The sequence below is a fragment of the Lissotriton helveticus genome, chromosome 5_1, assembly GCF_964261635.1.
Source record: "Lissotriton helveticus chromosome 5_1, aLisHel1.1, whole genome shotgun sequence".
Lineage (NCBI taxonomy): Eukaryota > Metazoa > Chordata > Amphibia > Caudata > Salamandridae > Lissotriton > Lissotriton helveticus.
Genome location: NC_136065.1, coordinates 75,248,547 through 75,265,298, shown reverse-complemented (window position 1 = coordinate 75,265,298; position 16,752 = coordinate 75,248,547). Strand labels below are relative to the sequence as shown.

The window sequence follows — 16,752 nt, the reverse complement described above, 5'->3', positions numbered from 1 at the left end:
TAGGGAGGGCCGCCGCGGTAACAGCGGAGGCCGAGCTGGGCTGGTGGCGCGAAGGGGAGCGCTGTAGTGCAACCGGGGCACCTGCCGCGTCATTGGCTGCGCCTCCAGGAAGCCGCGACCGGATTAGCTGCTGTGCCCGCTGGAGCTTCCCCGAGAGGAAGCGGGATTTGTGTTGCCATCCCGGGTCCCAGGAGGGGCCCCGGAGGATGTCTGGTGAGGTGCTGCTGCGGGCAAGGCTCTCAAGCGCTTAGGAGAGCCCCGCGACCTCAGCCAAGGAGTAGAAAAGCCCGACGCCTGCACACTCAACCCACGGGGTTCCCGGGTGGTGAGGAGAGCCCCACGTGCCACCTGAGAAGCCCCGGGCCCCAGGAGGGGACATGGGTGAAGAGCAGTGTCTCCTCCCTTGATCCCGGTGAGTGGGGGTTCTGGGGAGCTTCGTGGGTGCCAGGAGGGGCACCAGGAAGGCCCGAGTGTCGCGCTGTACAGCTGCCCCACCTGACAGTGAGCAGCTGGTCCAAAGGGGGCATTCCTGACTTCCGAGTTCCAGGGGAGGTGCTCCGATGTCCCCGTGTTGTTGTTGGAGCCACATTTGTTTTGAAGCCCCCATGGGGCCCCACCATGGACAGGGCCACAGTGCCCCGGGTGGTACACAGCGAAGCTGCAGTGGCACTGCGGGTCTCTGGAGCGATTGAGGCATTTTTGAGCCTTGGGCCCAGAAGAGGGACTACAACGTCCCAGGGTTGTTTTGGAGGCTCCTACATGACTGCGCTGACTGGATTTTACCCCACTGCCCCGCTGGACAGTGGGCAGTGGCAACGGTTGTGGTGAAAGACTGATCTGCCACCTGGGGGGGCTTATTATTTTTGAAGCCAACTTTGGCCTCTGCCCCATGAGAATGCCTCCATGCCCACATATCCCGATATAATGCTGTTATTCTTATGGTAAGGTGGCGAAGGTTGCGCATAATGTACTTAGGCCTCCTGGACCTATGTTGTTGATGTTCTGCCTAGGGATTTCAGGGTGGTTATCTGCCGGATAGAGGTGCACCACTGGTTATGTGCTTATGCCTGATGCTCTTGGGCCTAAATGTAATTCATGTTAATGCTCACAGGATTTAGGCCAACACATTTATGCCTCATGTGCTAGAGTTTTAATGCCTGCATCGCAGATGTGATACCTAAGGTGAGTGTGGGAGTGCGGCCACACCCCTGATGCCTACTGCATGAGGTTAAGCAGGTTTTATGCCTAAGGAGGTTCATGTCAATGTGCTCATGCCTTTTTTATGCGCACGGTGTTTCCTGCCTCACGAGATCTGCCTAATGCATCTATACCGATAAGGAGGGTGATGGGCCTAAGGATCTACAGACTATGCTCACCCGTTAATGTTAATGCTCTATGTCTTTATTGCAGCCTTGAGACTGATGGACTTATCTTTTTCTTCTTTTTCTCTGTTCTTTGTCCTTCGCAATGGTTCTGGCAGTGGCCCGTATGGCCCTGCCGTGTAAGTAATACACTTGTACATATTGCCCTGGCGCCGGTTGACGCAGTATAGCAATAATTGTGATTACCAGTGTATGTTTGATACAATACAAAAAATATTCTTTTCACCTAATCTGGTGTGGTCTCCTTTTGTGGTGTGCCTTGTGTGTCGCCTGTACGTACAGCGTGGATGCTTTGCACATGTCCTCAGGAGCTTGGCCCGCCCGCTCTGCACCATGCTACCCCATTTCTAACAGAAGCGGAGTCTGGTGTCTTCAAGGATTCTTCATGAGAGAGAGGATGAGCTGCGTGTTGTCGGCGTAATATACTATGCTAAGCCCATGCTGTCTGGCGATGGCGGCGAGGGGGGCAATGTAGATCTTGAAAAGCGTGGGGCTGAGCAAGGATCCTTGGGGTACTCTACAGTTGATTTCTGTAGGTTCGCAGAGGAATGGAGGGAGACTGATCCTTTGGGTTCTGCCGGAGAGAAAGGAGCGGATCCAGGTGAGGAAGGTTCCTCGTATCCCGGCGTTGTGGAGTCTGGCTGTCAGAGTGAGGTGTGAGACGGTGTCGAAGGCCGCAGAGAGGTCTAGTAGGATGGGGGCCGCAGTGTGGCCCTGGTAGAGTAGCATGCGGATGTCATCAGTAGCGGTGAGGAGGGCGGTCTCGGTGCTGTGGTTGCTGCGAAATCCAGACTGGGAGGAATCGAGGATGGCGTTCTCTTCAATGAAGGTGGTCAACTGGGCTTTGATGAATCTCTCGGTGACTTTGGCTGCGAAGGGAATGACCGAGATGGCCCGAGGTTTTTCAGGTCCGTCGGGTCGGCCCAGGGTTTCTTGAGCAGGGGCTTGACTTCTGCCCGCTTCCAGTCATTGGGGAAGATGTTGGATTCGAGGGAGGCCTTGATGGTCCGGCCTAGTTCAGGAGCTATGGCGGCGGCAGTTCTGTGGTAGATGTGTGGTAGGCAGGGGTCCGTGGGGCCTCCTGAGTGGGTTTTCTGCATGGTCTTCGTGGTGTCTCCAGTAGTAGCAGGTTTCCAGGTGGTGATGGTTGGCTGGTTGTCGGAGGTGGAGAGGGGAGTGGTATCATGAGTCTGTTCACTGAAGTTGTCGTAGAGGGCCTGTAGCAAGTGGAAGTAGGAGCTGAGCTTGTTGAAGAGGTTCTGGGATGGAGTGACGTCCGTGGCTTGCATTGGAGTGGATTTTGTTCTTGATAAAGGTCCTCTTGGTGGCTCTTAGGTGCTGGTGGTATTCATTCATGGCGTTCCTGTAGTTGGTCAGGTTTTTGGTGATTTTCTTGTTCTGCCAGAGTTTCTCGAGGTGTCTGCAGGAGCGCCTGGCTTTTTGGAGGTCGGTGGTAAACCAGGCAGCCTTCAGGGGGCCCTGATTGACGGGGAGGTGTACGGGTGCAAATTTGTCAGCGCAACTGGAGATCCAGCAGTGTAGCTCTTTGGCTGCGGAGATGGGGTCGGTCGCGGCGAAGGTGGGGGTCGTGGAGGTGGGTTGTGTTGAGGTGTTCCTCAGTGATCTTGCCCTAGTTCCTTTGGGTCAGACGCGGGCAGGTTTGGGTGTGGTGGGGATGTTGAAGGTGACATGTACACAGTGGTGGTCTGTGCAGAGGGACTGCATTGTTGGGTTGAAGTGGATGTTTTTCCCTCCTGCGAAGATGGGGTCGACGGTGTGTCCCACTCTGTGGGTGGGTGTGATGACAAGCTGATTCAGTCCAAGGTTGGCGAGGTTGTCAAGGAGGGTAGTGGAGTCGGGTTTGTTGCGGTTGACGAGGTGGAAGTCCAGGTGTCCGATGAGGATGTTGTCTGTGGAGGCGATGGTGTGGAGTGCGTTGCCGGAAGAGGTGCGAGGACCGGGGGGGTCTGTAGATGAGGGTTCCGTGCAGCGTGGTTCTGGGGCCGGTTTGGATCTGGAAGTGGAGGTGCTCTGTGTTGGACGGGGGGGGGGGAAATCACTCTTGCTGGAGGTGGAGAGTCGTAGAGAGCTTTTGTGTGCGATGGAGTGTCCTCCTCCTGGGCGGTGGGGCCGGTCCTTTCTTTGGATCTGGTATCCGTCAGGGATGGCGGTGGCGATGTCGGGAGCGGAGGTGGCGTTGGTCCATGTTCCCATGAAGAAGGCGAAGTCTGGTGTGAATGTGTCGAGCAGGTCCCAGATCTCTGTGGTGTGTCTGTGGAGGGAACGCACGTTAAGGAGGATGCACGTCAGGGCTTCGGTGGTGCGGGCGTCCGTCGTGGGTTCGGCGGTCGTGGAGGGGCTGTGGATGGTGAATTACTGTCAGCAGTGTTGGCATGAGAACTGGAAGTGGGTGGTGTGCGGTACTGATCTCTGGCAGTTGTTGATTCTTCCGGGTGAGTGCGAGGAGGTCAGCGGAGTGGTAGCGGTGGAGGGTCGTAGATCCAGCGTTCCTGGCGCTGGCCGCAGACGGGCTTGCCTTTGGCGTGCCTTTGGCGCGGCCGCCCAGCAGCCGCCATTAAGGAGGGGAGGGGGAAGGGAAGCGCAGCTGGGATGCGGGAAACCGGAGGGGGTGAGGGGCCGCAGGGGCAGCAGCAGCTGGAAGCACACAGGGAGACTTCGGCACCAAAGATAGAGAGAGGGACAGAAAGGAGTTTAGAAATTAAAATTAGATTAGAAGACAGAGGAAACAGAATGCAGAGAAACAACACAGACAGACATGGGCACAAGGGAGACAGAAAACAAAGAAGGGGCACAAGAGGAACACGGATGGCAGTGGCCAGCAGAAGAGCAAGGCTCTCCCACTGGACCACCAGGGATGAGGCGCCGGCTGGAGCCTGCGGGTGGAGGCGGGCCTCAACACTTACCGGCAGTAAAGCACTTAGGGTCAGAGGTGCGGGGGAAGAGTAGGTCTCAGACCAGGGTGTCAGGGGAATTGCTTGCACTCCCTCACAGAGGCACCATTAAGTAATGGAAGGGGGAGGGAAGCGCAGCTGGGAGGCAGGAGGCGGAAAAACGGCGAGCGGGGGAGGGGCTGCGGGGGCAGCAGCGCCGGGAAGGGCACATGGAGAAACGGGCACCAAAGATAGAGAGAGGGACAGAAAAGAGATTAGAAATTAAAATTAGATTAGGTTAGATTAGTAGACAGAAGACAGAGGATGCAGAACACGGGGATAAGGAGACAGAATGCAGAGAAAGCACACAGACAGTCACGGGCACAAGAGAGACAGAAAACAGAGAGTTGGCACACGGCAGACACAGACGGCCAGCAGAAGAGCAAGGCTCTCCCACTGGACCACCAGGGATGAGGCACAGGCCAGAGTCTGCGGGTAGAGGAGGGCCTCAACACTTACCGGCAGTAAGGCACTTAGGAGTGGAGCTGCGGGGGAAGAGCAGGTCATTTGATCAGGAGGTCAGGGGTATTGCCCATTGGGCGCAGGTTCAAGACTGAATTGCATTTGGCTGGGTTCAAACTGGAATGGCATGGGGGAGCAAAATAAAACAATGGATTTAGGCCCAGATCTCTGTATTGGGGTGAATGTATGACATTGTTCTGCATTCTGTCCGTCAATTGTTCTTTTTTGCATTTGTCACCCCGAGTGTGACGGGTATGCCAAGACATGGGTCCCGTGCACTCCATGCCACTGGAGTCCTATTTTGTATGGATCAACTAGGTAGTTCAATTGTGCTCAGAGATCCCTACACACCTATAAATGGGAGACGTTCATGGTGGTAGGGATTATCCTGCTGAGCTAAGTAGGTATATTCTATGTATTGACCTTTGGCAAATTCAAGCTTGATAGGATATAGTTCCAACTGTGTTAGCAGAGCTCTGTAATTTATTTCTTACATAACATAGGACAGAATATTTCCGAGAACTGCAGACATGTAGTGACTCAGAAACGACTACAACACAGCCTCACACTAGATGGTGGGGATGTTACCTTTGTGGTAGAGGCACACAAAGCATTTAGAACGGAGGTATTTTAATCTTGGATTAAATTCCCTGCTGCAGATGATGCTACACAGGTATTTCATGAATATGAAGTAGGTGAAACATGAGACCAATACACTCCTTATGAGAAGATAGAAATACCACTAACTTACCAAAAACATATTAATTGGTTTAAAGGTGCCCTTCCCCATAGTATACAACAATGAGACTGGGCTTAGTCAGCAATGAGGGGGCGACATGGCCAATCCTAGCCAGTTACACACCACATCCCAATGTTGATTGTCTGACCGTAGGCCAAATACGGGGATTTTACAATAATATAGTAACAATATAAGGAAGACTTACACAATACGTGATGAGAACATTAACCACTTAGCTTCGCCGAACGTTACGCGCTAGTGCGGAACGTTCTATTGAGCGGGCGGGGCCACGAAGGCCAACGGACGTGCGCAACACTACCGAGTTAGTGCACGCGACGGCCGTTGGCCGTCAGAAGCAGCCATGAGGTTAACACTCGCTCCTGCCAGACTGTTCAAGCAGTAGCACCACAGTTAGCTACACCGGGCATTAGCCGGCAAACTTTGAATGCAGTAATGGGGAAAATATCCACCAAAAGGGAAGAAATTCCGTTTTGGATTGCACAAAAAACAAACCAGCTTGAAGCCGTATTTCCCTATACCAGCCCGCAGGAGAAACATAGGATGCTAACAGTTTGTTTGCCAATGGGAATGGCTAACCCAAAAAAGATTGTGCCACTTGGGAGTGAGAGAGCATGCACTGGCACAAGGGAAACTAATTGTTGTTGTGACCCCGGTACCGACTTTAGAGGCGGTTACAAGAGCCAGTGTTCCGAATGCAAAAGCTCTATATCCAAGTTGGATGCAATGGGCAAACTCCCTCAATGCAACAGATGTGGACTACAGATTAGACTCTACCTTACCAATACAAGCATCTCTCCAAAACGAGAAAGAATATCCTCTACCTAATGATGTTATGCCACTAGATCGCAATGACTATCATTTATACTGATGGTTCTGCACAGGCTGCCTTAGGGACAAAACAGCAATATTCAGCCGCATGCGCAGTAGTAAAAGGACATATGGATGATGGGACTTTCCATCCAGAGAAGACCTACATGCAGTCACATGGTGACTGCATGGCACAGCTGGCAGAACTATATCAGCGTTCTTTAGGTCTAAGATACCATTCACTGCGTAACAGCCCTGAAGAAGTCAAGGGTTATGCCCTATTGATGTAACACGTGTTGGCTGGACTTTCGATATCTTTTGAATAAAGACAAGAGAACTCTACAAGAAAAATTACTTGCCTCGATCTTTCCGCCAACAATACTTTTAACTTTCATTTGAATTGTATGCGGGTGAACAGGAACTGGTTTCAGCAAATTTCCGACCCTTGGGTCCCACAACTGAGGGTTTAGGGGTTTTCCCTCACCTGTAGCACCGCTAATACTGCTTCATCTGTGTTTGTTTACCTCACGTTAATTGGCGAGCGCCAGGGTATTTTCCTGTGTTCATTTATCCCCCATTTTGTTAGCATTATGTACAAGGTCTTCACATATGTGATACAAATGTGTTTATTATTAAGTCCATGTTATCCCTTCTCTGGCAGTTTTACCTGAAGTTTAAAACAGGTGCAGAAAGAGCATGGGGAAGTATCTGTCCTACAATTAAGGATGAAACAGATGGGCAATGTTGCCGCAGTAGCTGCCATAATGTTGAGTAACATTATTGAGGAAACAGCAGCGTTAGCTATACACGTAAGGGATTTGACTCCTGCAAAGCAGGAGCCCGATTGCCTAAAATTAGCGAAGAAACTTATGCTACGCTTCGTAGAGATAATTTGGAGCCAGACCAGGAAAGCCACAGGTTAAGAGTAATTCTGAACAGGATAATTCTAAGCAATCACCCGACTCTTCTACAAAAAAGAAGTGGGACAATAAGAAAAAACAAGAAAAAACAGTCACGGGGTGGGTCTCCCACTGCCAAAAAACATTACAATTTACTTAACCATTATTATGTTAAACCGCCTGATAGATATCAGGATACTTATACATGTTCGTCTCATTCCTTTCAGGATACAGCTTATAGACCTTGGAAGGAGGACGGTCAGAGTGGAGGTCAGAAGAGCCCCTGAAACAAAGGAAGGACCCACAATGCACACCTAAATACATAAAGAGGAAGACAACCCTAAAATATCAAAACCTCAGTTTAAAAAGAAGGTAGCCAGACTAAAGGTCAGGCATGTCCCGGATTTTGAGGACTCCATTCATACAAAGTCCGGCTATGGTTGGAAGGGGACGTAGTCAGATTTATAAACTCCTCTTTTGCGAGGAACTCACTCAGAGTTATGCATTTTACTGCACAAAAAATATTGGCCACCTGACTTCGTATTGGATTGGCCACCTGACTTCGTATTGGATTGCCCAACGGGGAAAACCATAATTTTACCAGCTTTCTTCAACCTGCTTCCAGCATTGTCATATGTTGATGACATATACTTAACAGACGATGACCTGATGGAGCACTTGACCAGAGTGGACTACATAATTCTGGGGTTTGCTCACATGGGCTACAGACTCAATTAAAAACATGCATTGGAAATGCAATAGGTCTCGGATTTATTTGAGTTAGAGCTAATGGCATTGTAAATGGCAATGTCTTTTAGCCATGTGTTATGGAGTGTATGCATGTGGTGTGTAATGGAATTATGTGGTTTGGATTGGAATTGTTCACCCTGCACACTCACACACTGTTCACCCTGCGCGCTCACACACTGCTCACCCTGCGCACTCACACACTGATCACCCTGCACGCTCACACACTGCTCACCCTGCACGCTCACACACTGATCACCCTGCACGCTCACACACTGCTCACCCTGCATGCTCACTACTCTGCACTCACTACTCTGCACTCACTACTCTGCACTCACTACTCTGCACTCACTACTCTGCACTCACTACTCACTACTCTGCACACTCACTCTGCACTCACTACTCTGCACTCACTACTCACTGCTCTGCACACTCACTCTGCACTCACTACTCTGCACACTGACTCTGCACTCACTACTCTGCACTCACTACTCACTACTCTGCACTCACTATTCTGCACTCACTACTCTGCACTCACTACTCTGCACTCACTACTCTGCACTCACTACTCACTACTCTGCACTCACTACTCTGCACTCACTACTCACTACTCTGCACACTCACTCTGCACTCACTACTCACTACTCTGCACACTCACTCTGCACACTCACTCTGCACTCCCTACTCTGCACACTCACTCTGCACTCACTACTCTGCATACTCACTACTCACCACTCTGCACTCACTACTCACTACTCTGCACTCACTACTCTGCACTCACTACTCTGCACTCACTACTCTGCACTCACTACTCTGCCCTCACTACTCTGCACTCACTACTCACTACTCTGCACTCACTACTCTGCACTCACTACTCTGCACTCACTACTCTGCACTCACTACTCACTACTCTGCACTCACTACTCACTACTCTGCACTCATTACTCACTACTCTGCATTCACTACTCTGCACTCACTACTCTGCACTCACTACTCACTACTCTGCACTCACTACTCACTACTCTGCACTCACTACTCACTACTCTGCACTCACTACTCACTACTCTGCATTCACTACTCTGCACTCACTACTCTGCACTCACTACTCTGCACTCACTACTCACTACTCTCTACTCTGCACTCACTACTCACTACTCTCTACTCTGCACTCACTACTCACTACTCTGCACTCACTACTCACTACTCTGCACTCACTACTCTGCACTCACTACTCACTACTCTGCACTCACTACTCACTACTCTGCACTCACTACTCACTACTCACTACTCTGCATTCACTACTCTGCACTCACTACTCTGCACTCACTACTCACTACTCTGCACTCACTACTCTGCACTCACTACTCTGCACTCACTACTCTGCACTCACTACTCTGTACTCACTACTCTGCACTCACTACTCTGCACTCACTACTCACTACTCTGCACCCACTACTCACTACTCTGCACTCACTACTCTGCACTCACTACTCTGCACTCACTACTCACTACTCTGCACTCACTACTCTGCACTCACTCTGCACTCACTCTGCACTCACTACTCTGCACTCACTACTCTGCACTCACTACTCTGCACTCACTACTCACTACTCTGCACTCACTACTCTGCACTCACTACTCACTACTCTGCACTCACTACTCTGCACTCACACTACTCTGCACTCACTACTCTGCACTCACTACTCTGCACTCACTACTCTGCACTCACTACTCACTACTCTGCACTCACTACTCACTACTCTGCACTCACTACTCTGCACTCACTACTCTGCACTCACTACTCTCTACTCTGCACTCACTACTCTGCACTCACTACTCTGCACTCACTGCTCTGCACTCACTACTCTGCACTCACTGATCTGCACTCACCACTCACTACTCTGCACTCACTACTCACTGCTCTGCACTCACTACTCACTGCTCTGCTCTCACTACTCTGCACTCACTACTCTGCACTCACTACTCTGCACTCACTACTCACTACTCTGCACTCACTACTCTGCACTCACTACTCACTACTCTGCACTCACTACTCTGCACTCACTACTCTACACTCACTACTCTGCACTCACTACTCACTACTCTGCACTCACTACTCTGCACTCACTACTCTGCACTCACTACTCACTACTCACGACTATGCCCTCACTACTCTGCCCTCACTACTCACTACTATGCCCTCACTACTATGCCCTCTCTACTCTGCCCTCACTACTCTGCCCTCACTACTATGCACTCACTACTCTGCACTCACTACTCTGCACTCACTACTCTGCACTCACTACTCACTACTCTGCACTCACTACTCTGCACTCACTACTCTGCACTCACTACTCACTACTCTGCACTCACTACTCTGCACTCACTACTCTGCACTCACTACTCACTACTCTGCACTCACTACTCACTACTCACTACTCTGCACTCACTACTCTGCACTCACTACTCTGTACTCACTACTCTGTGGGATGTACAGACTACTTTACAGAGGGTGTTGTGGTTTCTCTCAGCAAGGATTTCTTTGCAAATTAATTGGCAAATAGTGAATTAGGAACCGCATTGTTACATTTTCAAACACTAATTAAAGACTACTTTGCAAAGAGGGCCGACATAAAGCAGTTTCGCCAGTCAGCGCTGCCAATGCAGTTTGCAGAATGTTGCTGCAGTGTGCATCGGGAGCAATCAGCTGTTGAGCACGTTATGCAGGCTTCAACAATAGGCATATTGTGCATTCGTTGCTAGTAGGGAGGCAGACTGCTCATGTGTGCCCCCTAGCAGGTTGTCGATGCACGCTACATTTAGAGAGAGCACACTCAAATGGCATGATGTCCTCGATCATGACGACAGCAAACCGAGGCAAGCTGCCGAGGCGTTGTAAGGCATAGGCAAAATGGACACTTGCCCTGGGCCCCCAGTTATGAATCCCCCCTCTGGGATGGTGATCGATCTCTCTCTTTCTTTCTCTCTCTCTCTTGCTCTCTCTCTCTTGCTCTCTCGCTCTCTGTTTATTTCTCTCAACTTCTCTCCTGCTCTAGTGGAATCTTTAGGATTTTTGGGACCTATGGCAATGCATGTAACATCAGTTTTTATGTGATTCCATTTCTCAAAGTTGAAAATAGTTGAATATTTTTCTATCATTCTGCTCATTTCAGTTTGCACCAAATGAGTCCTAAATTCAACATTGTTCCGAACAGAGCGCCTCAAAATATAACTTAGTTGCCCAGGGCTACAAAAATCCCGGAGATGACGCTGAGCAGCATACATATTAAACATATATATCGTGGACACCTACCACTGAATTGACGCTCTGGGACAGACAGTGTTATTGAGCTCTGCTGTGGGCGTTAACTCCCGATAATTGCTCCCTTGCACCCAGAACGAAAGGCGAAGGCGAGTGATGGGCGTGCAAGTCTATTAGCCTAGGCTGTTATGTCCAGCAGACTCTTAGCTGTGAGGGTCACAACAATCGTTCTGTTCATTGCCACACGGCACACATTCCCACTGCCTTGTCTGCATAATGTCCCTGCTCTGCACTTCCGCGCCCCAGGAATGCCCCTTATACATGCAGACAACAGTTAATGCACGCATTTCATAGGTCTTTGATTGGCCCAGCCAGTCACGCAGTCCACCAGGGGTGCAAACGGATGTTTTCCCTTAGCTCAATAACAGCCTGGGGTAGGATTAAAGTCTAACACAGCCCTAACTCGAAGTCAGCCTCTAAACTACCGGCAGCACATTCCCCTGTTACTGCCCCCCTACCCACTGAGCTATTGCAGCTTAGTACAGTTGGATGTCTTTCTCTGGTGTGTGATTTCATTCTGCAGCTATAGATAAAGGGCAGTAGGCAGCATGCAGATTTTTATTAGGATCCTAACCTTTTTACTTCTGAAAATATGCAAATGAATGCAGATTTATGCTGGGGGCGGAGGGGAATCTGGGTAGAGGCTGAACATGTACAATAGGGCCAAAAGAGACACACTGTGTCGTTTGAAGGTCAAACTATGTGAACTAGAGCATAAGGACCAGCGAGGAGGAATGGATTAAACACATTCTTTTATTTCGAATGCAACATCTAGTAAAAATTTCTAAACGTAAACCTACTTGCAAGGACATGTTCACCTCTTTAATCATCTTGAGGTTGAATGTGGACTTTACTAGTTATACATTAATCGTTCCTTTTCAAAGCAGCACTTAAGAACAAGGTTACACGACGCCCGCCCGGAGGCGGCATCTGCACTGCAGAATGGTGAACGCGCACACAGCATCTGGATTCCATTACAGCACCTCCCTGACAGCTCCTAATTGATATTTATGACGGCCGTGCGCGAAACCGCCGAGATTATGCCAACATGGCCGCCTAATGCCCTATGGCATCAAGACTACTACAAAAACAGTACCACGACGACCAATCAACATTCAGATAAGAAAAAACTAAGGAATGTGTCTTTCCCGGACCCCTAAAGAAACTTTTTTTTTTTTTTATAACATAAGAGCTCGGAGCTCCGCCTCCCCTGCTGACGCAGGGTTTGACGTAGGCCGAGCCCTAAAAAATCTAAAACTACCCATCTCAATGTCCTATTTTTGGGATACGAGATGTCAAGTGAATGCAAGAGCCTGCCAATCCATTTTTTTTTAGAGATGCGTGTTGCTCCTAACACCAAGCACTTTAAACAGGTTACAGTCCATAGTAGGATTACTAAATATTGGCAGAACATACATTCCTGATTACACAGAACTTGTGAAACCCTTTTATGACCTCATTCATCCTGATTTTAAGAGCACACATTGGATGGAAGAATTACACAAAAACTTTACGATCCGTCCAAGCGGACATGATAGCTTCCCAACATTTACACACACATGTGTAAACACAATGAACCTCATGATCCGTGTGATCACAGGGCCGTCAGGATACACAAATATCAACTTCAATGAAGGTGAGACAGTACCGATCGCATATAAATTGCATCTCTATACAAATGCTGAAATGAATTTTGCACCAAATGAAAAAAATATTGACTGCAGTTCACACTGCTGTAGTGAGAGAGCAAGCACTGGCACAAGGGAAACTAATTGTTGTTGTGACCCCGGTACCGACTTTAGAGGCGGTTACAAGAGCCAGTGTTCCGAATGCAAAAGCTCTACATCCAAGTTGGATACAATGGGCAAACTCCCTCACTGCAACAGATGTGGACTACAGATGTGACTCTACCTTACCAACACAAGTATCTCTCCAAAACGAGCAAGAATATCCTCTGCCTAATGAAGTTATGCCACTAGATCGCAATGACTATCATTTATACTGATGGTTCTGCACAGGCTGCCTTAGGGACAAAACAGCAATATTCAGCCGCATGCACAGTAGTAAAAGGACATATGGATGATGGGACTTTCCATCCAGAGAACACCTACATGCAGTCACTTGGTGACTGCATGGCACAGCTGGCAGAACTAAAGGCTCTAGTGCTGGCACTACAGAACACGGATTCCGGATTCCCAACATTCATTGTGTGATCCTTTACTGGAGTCAGAATGGATTTGGGTATTCGAAAGGCTGCACAGTGAAGTACAAGATTCATAAATGCCAAGTACAGACATCTTTCCTTGGCAAGCACACATTTGCACATTATTAAAAGGAGGTTTAAGTACTGATCGACTGTTCCCATGCCTTGTCTGAATCCATACTGGGTGGTGGATAAGATAAGATGTTATTCCTGTTTGCCCATTTTTCCAGTTGATCCAGTATTATTCCACCCCATACCTTGTCCGTCGAATCAATTAGGGAAATAGGCCGGTATCCTAGTGCACTCAATATGAATTGCAAGTACAATAAAGACATACGGCATGATAGCTGCGATGTTTACTAAAAGCAAACACAATAGGAACAAAGTCCCACATACTTGCTGTTTGATTTGATAGCAATCCTACCCTCATTCTTCTATTTCTATTCACTAAGTTATTGTGTGGTTGTGTGTGATTGTGTTTGGTTGTGTGTGGTTGTGTGGTTGTGTGGGTGTGTGTGTGATTGTGTGTGGTTGTGGTTGTGTGTCTCTGTGGTTGTGTGTCTCTGTGGTTGTGTGTGTGTGGTTGTGTGTGTGGTTGTGGTTGTGTGTGTGTGGTTGTGTGTGTGTGGTTGTTTGTGTGTGGTTGTGTGTGGTTGTGTGTGTAGTTGTGTGTGTGGGTTTGGGGTGTGGTTGTGGGTGTGTGGTTGTAGGTGTGTGGTTGTGGGTGCGGTTGTGGGCCGGGTGTGGTTGTCGGTGTGGATGTGTGGTGTGGTTGGGTGTGGTTGTGTGGGTGGTTGTGTGTGTGGTTGTGTGTGTGTGTGGTTGTGTGTGTGTTTGCGGTTGTGTGAGTGTTTGTGGTTGTGTGGCTGTGGGTGTGGTTGTGTGTGTGTGTGGTTGCGTGTGTGGTTGTGTGTCTGTGTGGTTGTGTGTGTGGTTGTGTGTGGTTGTGTGTGTGGTTCTGTGTGGGGTTGTGTGTGTGGTTGTGGTTGTGTGTGTGTGTGGTTGTGTGGCTGTGGGTGTGGTTGTGTGTGTGTGTGTGTGGTTGTGTGTGTGTGGTTGTGTGTGTAGTTGTGTGTGTGGTTGTGTGGTTATGTGTGTGGTTGTGTGTGTAGTTCTGTGTTGGGTTGTGTGTGTGGTTGTGATTGTGTGTGTTTGTGTGGTTGTAGGTGTGTCTGTGTGGTTGTGGTTGTGGGGTGTGTGGATGTGTGTGTGGTTGTATGTGTGGTTGTGCATGTGGTTGTGTGGTTGGGTGTGGTTGTGGGTGTGGTTGTGTGTGGGTGTGGTTGTGTGTGTGTGTGTGTGTGGTGTTGTGTGTGTGGTTGTGTGTGTGGTTGTATGTGTGATTGTGTGTGTGGTTTTGTATGTGTGGTTGTGGTTGTGTGTGTGGTTGTGTGTGTGGTTGTGTGTGTGTGGTTGTGTGTGTGTGGTTGTGTGTGTTTGTGTGTGTGGTTGTGTGTGGTTGTGTGTGTGTGGTTGTGTGTGTGTGTGGTTGTGTGTGTGGAGGTGTGGTTGTGGTTGTGTGTGGTTGTGTGTGTGACAGTACTACTAAAAGCATCTAAAAAAGGAACACAAACATCGAGTTTGGAGAAAAAGGAAGCACGTTGTAAAGTCAAACGGGCGCAGCAAAGCATTGACACCACAAAACAAGATAACTTAGCGAAGTGCTGATAATGGATACACACAGCCCATCATCCTAAGAGTTTGAATGCAGCCAATGTGCACTCAAACCTGCCCCCTCCTTGTGAGCTGCACCCCATATTTCATGAGTTATAACTGCTGCTCACACCATACCGCTTTGAGATCTAAAGCGCTACACAGGTCTAATCGACTAACCAGTCGCCAACATGCTGTGCTTTTAAAGAGAATGTGCCAAAAGTTTCCAGATTCCTCATCATGTCCTCATGAAAGAGCCAACGAAAGGAATCCCTGAGAACAGACAACCAGAGACCAGCCCCATACAAGGTCTGCGCCAGAGAATAGACAACCAGAGACCAGCCTCATACAGGGTTCCACAGAGCAAGAAGCTGGGGATATTTGTGGGTATTCATGATTCACAAGTGATGCATTAAATCTTTAAGGGGATAAAAAGTATGTTTGCTGTTTTAATTGATCTAAACTCACTCTGAAGGTCCTAAAGAGAAGGGTGCCCAAGAGCACACAGTACATATACAACCTGTCATCGCGGAAAGCTGACATGTATTCCTTGAATTTCTCTTTTTTACTTTGAGTGTCTTCACTTGTGAACACTGACTACGCACATACACACTATGTGCTCTTAGGCACCCAACTCTATGGGATTGATGGTGTGAATTTTGATCCCTTCACCCCTAAAATATACTTTGTATCCTCTTAAAGACTTAACAAGTGAATTCACTTGTAAATCCTGAACACCCACAGACATACCTTGTGCTCCTCTGCAACCTCTTCCTGTGTGGAACTTACAATGTCTTTATTTGTGAAAGCTCGAAATTCACACACTTTCCTTGTTGTCTTCTGCAGCCTCCTCCGTGGGACACACAGGGTGACTTGTGACCCCGGAACATTTGTACACACAGGGTCTGTGCACAGGCTGCCCCTTGATGTGAAGCACCGAGTGACTTTCTGATCTCTGAATTTCCACAGACCTATCTTGTGCTCCTCTGTTGTCCATACTGAACACAAACACTCACACACACACACACACACACATTATATAATTGTCCAAGCCTAATCGCTGTTAAAATGTAATCCTGTGTGAATTTAGTATTTGAATATAAATATAGCACTCTAACCACTAGTATATGTAGTAGACGTTTGTACTTACTACCATTCCTATGTGATTTTAGAGTCTATCTGTTTGTATCTTACCTTGAGTGACTCTACTACTTGTACATTTGCATTTTTTTCTTTTCTGTTTATATCTCTTACTAGCAGCCCATCCCGACGTTGTCCGGGTATGAAATAGAATGAGTGCAATGTGTACGCCCCCAGCACAATGCACACGCGCACAGTACGTCTGACATGCCCCTAGCACAAATGAAAATGCGAAGTGTGTGACCCTGTAACGTGTGGGTCCGCGCCCCCAGCTGAACGCATACAGACACTTTTTGCAGGACTTGTGAGCTCCAGGATGGGAATTTGTTAAAGCACCGCCCAGTGTTATTGTAAAGGCTTTCGCTCCCAGTACGTCTGACACGCCCCAGCACAACGCACACGCCCACAGTACGTCTGACACGCCCC

At 48.8% G+C, this 16,752-nt stretch overlaps 1 protein-coding gene across 1 annotated transcript in view; it reads right to left on the bottom strand.

Annotated features, from left to right (window-relative positions):
• LOC144754146 (E3 ubiquitin-protein ligase TRIM39-like) overlaps nucleotides 1–16,752 on the bottom strand; it is a 116,833-nt gene that overhangs the window by 98,934 nt on the left and 1,147 nt on the right. The gene's annotated exons all lie outside the window — the stretch shown is intronic.